This window comes from Podarcis bocagei (assembly GCF_964188305.1).
Source record: "Podarcis bocagei genome assembly, chromosome: 4".
NCBI lineage: Eukaryota > Metazoa > Chordata > Lepidosauria > Squamata > Lacertidae > Podarcis > Podarcis bocagei.
The window spans coordinates 58,722,540-58,728,539 of NC_138128.1; positions in this window are offsets into that span (position 1 = coordinate 58,722,540).

The following is a 6,000-nucleotide window of genomic DNA, read 5'->3' on the forward strand; positions in this document are numbered from 1 at the left end:
TCTGCATCAACATGTGTTATTAGAAAGCCCATCAGCTAAGAAGAAAGATGAAGAGGTGTGATTTAACGAAAGTTGCTAATAAAATCTGGCATTTAGATCTGATGGCCCTTTTATGGCACCTGAAAGTGTGCATTGGACTGGCCCATCTGAAACATCAGAGAAGTTAAGTCAATGGCAGCCGGAGGGGCTTTGAAAGCACCCGGCCACACTTGATATCAGAATGGATCAGCCAGCAGTTTCAAAAGAGGCAGTACATAGGCACAAAGGTTAAGATGTGAAGAGGGGAAGAGATAAGGATGAGATTTCACGGAGAAAGGAGTATACCCTAACAGAGAGATGAGCCCGTAGTTAATCCTGAAATTGTGGAGCTGGTCTGTGAGCCTCGCTGTGTTCCTGTTCTTGGATCATTCTCCACAGCCACACTTCCCATAATTGTTCCCGCCTTTTCATCTCTTCTCATCCTCTCTATCTCATAAGGCAGAGATGGAGAAGCTGCAGCCCTCCAGATATTCTTGGATGCCAACTCCCATCAGCTGTAGGCAGCATGAACAATGGTCAGGGATGATGGGAATTAGTGTCTCTCTGTGTGTGTGTGTGTGTGTGTGTGTGTGTGTGTGTGTGTGTGTGTGTGTACCTCCTAACTTCATCAAACTGCGTAAGACCACATGCATTTATTTACTGCATTCTATCCCACCTTTTCCTGCAAGGAGCTCAAAGTGCCATATATGGTCATTTAATCCCCACAACCACCCTGTGGGGTAGGTTCGGCTGAGAGGTTGTGACTGCCCAGTGAGCTTTGTGGCCAAGGAGGGATGTGAACCCTGTTCTCTCAGGTCTGACACTATAACCACTGCACTACACTGGCATTCCTGCTTGCTCTCGCTTGCTAGGGTCCCCATGGGATTGGTTTGACCTCCCTGCGGCACTGTCCACAGCCAAGAATTCTCCACAACCTGTTAGCTCAGTGGGTTACAGCATGGTGCAGGTTGCAGGTTTGATCCTCGTAAGGGACAGCTGCATATTCCTGTATTGCAGAGTTGGACTAGATGATCCTAGGGTTGCCACCTTTGTTCTGGCAAAAAAACAGGACAGGGCGGGGGGGGGGATTATTTTTCACCCGGTGCTGAAGCGAATTCAAAGCAATCCATTTACAATCTATTGAAGCCTAACAGGATCGCCCCTCTGGAATTTGTTGTCACACACACATGCCTCATACACATGAATTTTAAATCTGCGTGTGCATTGCTACCCAGTGCTTAAATACATGACCTTTCACACACACGCATTTGGACAGGATCCCTAACCTGGCACACAGAGAAGCCCTGAAATACAGGGCAAATCATTTTACATTGAAATACGAGTCGATCCTGTATTATACAGGACAGGTGGCAACTTTTCCAACTCTGGAATTCTGTGATTCTACGCCCAGCCCCCCCCCCCCCAATGTCCCAGGCAGCGCCGATCAACGCCCGTCTACTCGGAAGCAAGTCGGCGGCGCTCACTCCTCCAGCAACTGCTTGCAGGCCCTGAGGCGCCGTTCGCAGCCTCCGCGTCGGCGGGCGACTACATTTCCCAGACGCCTCGGCGGGCAGGAAGGGTTTGGGAGGCGGCGGCGGCGGAGAATGTGCGCGCTGGTTGTGGGCAGGCTGCACGGGCTGCTCTGGGCGATGGCGGAGTGGGGGAAGCACCTTGCAGGCGTGGAGGGGCTGGTGCTAGACATCAGCGGGGTGCTTTATGACAGTGGAGGCGAAGGAGGCGGAGTCCCCATTCCCGGATCTATAGAAGCAGTGAAAAAGTAAGTGGGGACCCGCGGAGCCCCCAGGTTGCAAGTTTCTTGTCCTTCACAGAACTCCTTCCCTCTGGAGAGCCCAGGAGACCTGTCCTCCTCGTACAGCGTACAACCATTTACAGTATAATGTCGGAGCCCTTGTGGGAGCTGCGAGGAGAAAGAGGAGCGCACTGCAGTCGTGCTTTTTCTCAGCGAGAAAAGGGGTTCAGATAGGGAACGTCTTTGCTTTTCGCACTTGAAAGGGGAAAAATGCCAGGGGGAAAATAAAAGGCGAGATTCCTTCGGCGCGGTTGTAGAGCAGGGCTGCCAGCCCTGGTTGGTTTAGGAACGTAGGTAGCGGCTCCATCTAGCTCAGCGCTGTGTACACTGACTAGCAGTGGCTCGGCAGGGTTTCAGGCAGGGAGCCTGTCCCTGCCTGACCCGGAGATGCCACAGGTGGAACCAAGGACCTTCTGTAGGCAACACGTGAACTCTGCTACTGACCTGCAGTCCTTCCCACACAGCTGGCAAGTCATTAAAATATAACAGGTAGGATCTGAAGACTGTCTGTGAGCCACACAACCCTGAACTGAATGATGTCCTGCCCCCTGATCTCCCCCTCAGGTTGGCTCTCAGTGGCTGTTGTAGTAAATTGACACACATTCTGTACACATGTACACACATTTTAGCTGCAATGGCTACATGTTCTGTCAGCTAATGCTGATGATGCACACCAGACATTGGTATACTTCATTTACAAATAGCTTAGAAAGCTTGTGCATCAACAAAGGAGGCTTTGTTAAGCTGCTACAATACACTTGTTTTTGTTGTAACAGGCTAACAAAACAACTAGAGAATGTATCAAAGTTGCATATCTTCTATACTCCCATTATTTTTAATCTCATCGCTACAACTGTAGTGTTTTTTAAAAAAAGCTAGCGTTTTAAAATATGGTTGCATAAAGCAGTTAAAAACTGTTTCTTCTAATGAACAGAATGAGCATTAAGAGAAAACCTTAAAAAAAATTGACAAGATCAGATGAGCAAGCTGAAGTGTAGCGAGATCTCTAATTAAAATGAAAATAAAATGTGTTTTGTAAAATATATATTAACTGTTGAGGTATTATCCCTAAAAATAAGTGTCTGGTAAAAATGCAGTTAATTTATCCAGAATTAACATTATACATTATACATAATACTTTGAATTACAGGGAAGGAGGGCAGGACAAGGTCTCTTGTCAAATCTAGTTGTGCTTGTAGGAAAAAACATATTTTTTTGAAGTAGAACACACCTCAGGCAGGTGATCTTATTGTGGCATCTTTGTCCTGTTAGAGTTTCCTAGTGCGGTGAGTACTGAGATGATTCCTTTGATTCCTTTTCTTTACTGCCTGGGGGTACAAAAAATTCATTGCTGCTGAGAATACAGTGGTACCTCGGGTTAAGTACTTAATTCGTTCCGGAGGTCCGTTCTTAACCTGAAACTGTTCTTAACCTGAAGACCACTTTAGCTAATGGGACTTCCTGCTGTCGCTGCGCCACCCAAGCACGATTTCTGTTCTCATCCTGAAGCAAAGTTCTTAACCTGAAGCACTATTTCTGGGTTAGCAGAGTCTGTAACCTGAGACGTATGTAACCTGAGATACCACTGTAATGGCTACTTCTCCTTCACAGAAAATGGGGTGGCAGTATTAACACTGATAGGAATATGAAAAATAGAATCATGAACATACAGGGGCCATCTAGTTATCCTTTGCTGTGCGGTGCAGAATCACCCTTGTACCAAGCCTCTACAGATGAATTCATGCAATCCAAAATATTATGTATCTCAGACAAATATGTGGCAGAAAAATTCATTGAAATTACTTCTGTAACAAGTCAGTCTACAACCCAGTGGGCAAAGTCAGAAAAACAACAACCAACCCAGGGTTGCTTACCCAGAAAGGATTCCTCCTCCTGACTCCACATATGATAATCAGTGAAAGCTTGAGTGTGAGTAAACTAAACCCTCTTTCTTTCTTATAGACTTCCCAAGACAATTTATATTAATAATAAAATTTCATTAAAACATACAGTGTGAATCACAATAAAACCTTTTAAATAAGCTGTTGAGTCATCTGATGGAAAATAACTGGTATGATCCACCAGTATGTTGAGTAAGCCTCATTCACCTATTTTGCACGTAATGCTAAGCCAAACCATAGTTTAGTGTGAGCAAGCAAGTGTGCAATTTCCTGGATGAAAGATTGAAGCTGTAGCTACTTAGCATTTCATGAGGACCAATCAATTGGAGTTGCACAAGAGCACCAAATTATTCTCAATTAGAGAACCAGATATCCTTTTCTACTAGAGCTGCTCGTTCATAGCTCCCATTCATTTCAACCTCTCATTGTGGCATTTCCTGATACCTTGGTGGAAGGAATCATGCTCACATGCAGGGTAGGAAGAAAATTTCTTTTGGCTCAAATGGGTCACACTTGACTTATCAGAAATAAATCAAATTGGATATTTTGTAAATTTTATCTGTTCTAAATCTATTCATTGATCTAAGTTTGCATGTGGCCTCTTTGAACATGTGCAAAACAGTAGGCCAATACGAAGGCACTTTCCCACTGTGGTTCTCCAGCAAGTGGTATTGTGTTTGTGATCCTGAATGTAGTCTTTAACTATTATGACTAGTGCCTATTGATATCCTCATCTTCCGTGAATTTGTCTAATCCCCTTTTAAAGCTGTCAAAGTTGATGGCCATCAACCACATTTTGTGGTAGCTTATTCCATAGTTTAGCTATGCGCTGCATGTAGAAATGCCTCTGAAAGCCTGTGCCAGTGGCGTAGCGTGGGGGGTGCCAGGGGTGCCGACCGCACCGGGCGCAACATCTGGGGGGGGCGCGAGTCCAGAGGGAAGGGACAAGTTCCTTCCTCCGCCGGGCTCCCCGCCGCCACCACCAGCCTTGCGCCCTAGCGCGCGCGCCCCCCGCCGTCGCTGTGGCTGCGCTCCGCTCACTGCTCGCAGGAGGAGCAGCCGCTGCAGCAGCGCCGACGCCGCCACCGACGCCTGGCCGGGCACGGGCAGCCTCTGCACCCTGCCGCCGCCGCCATCCCCTCGGCCCAGGCACAGGCGGCGGCTGCTTCTGCCTCCATCCTCCTCCGGGCAAGCAGCGTTGTTTGCGCGGCAGCGCCAGCGGAAACTCGCAGGTTAGGGGTTGGGGGGGCGCAAATTACTTGCCTTGCCCCGGGTTAGGGGGCGCAAATTACTTGCGTTGCCCCGGGTGCTGACAACTCACGCTACGCCGCTGGCCTGTGCTGAATCTCTTGCCCTTCGAGTTCATTGGATGACCTTGGATTCTAGTATTATGAGAGGAGCAGAAATCCTTTTTCTTTTCCCAGACTTTTGTCTCTGCAGATTGCTTTCTCATTACTTTGTGTTGCTTTGTTTTGCGTTTATTTTTAGTGCCATTTTCTGTTAGTGGGAACTTGTAAAATCCATAAAATATAAAATAAATAAAATGGGACTGCTGTAGTGTATGATGCAAGGCCTCTTCTGGTATTACACATATGGACCCAAAATGTCCAGGGAGCCTCCATGGATACAAAAGGCTCCCCACTTCACACAGCTGCCTTCCAGGAGTACGAAGGCAATAAAACAGCAACTGGGTAGGTGGAGTTAGTGCCTTCGTTCTTGCTTCTTGCACCCCCTCACGTGTATTGTTGCCCATGTTTGTAGTAGCTGAAAAGGATGGCAGTCTCATTTTGCATAGTCTGACTGTGCAAGTTGCTCTATCTACAGCTTTTTTGGTTATGGAAAATGTGCTGTATTCTTTTGCTGAGAACCAAAATCTATTGAGGCTGTCATGAGTAACAGTGGATACTTACTTGGAAACTTTGCCCTTTATTTCACATAATTAAGGCAGTGAACTATACATTAATTCTCTGCTTCACAATTGGATGAATATTACAAATTGTTTAAACCAAAGAGTTGTCTGTGCTGTCCTTGGAACCTTAGCTGTCTCTATTAGGCTTCGGTGTCTGTTGAGGTTTTTCAGTCGGACTACAAAATAGTAACCATATTGTTCATTGCCATGCATGCTACAGCTCTTACGAGCTGTAATCTGTGCAGACAACTTAAGCTGTAATTTAACATCAGAAATATGTTGGTTGATATGGCAGCAAAACTAGAGGCTTCAGGCAAAATGGGCGATGCTGGCGTTCTGTTTGAATTGCTGGAAGCCTCTTG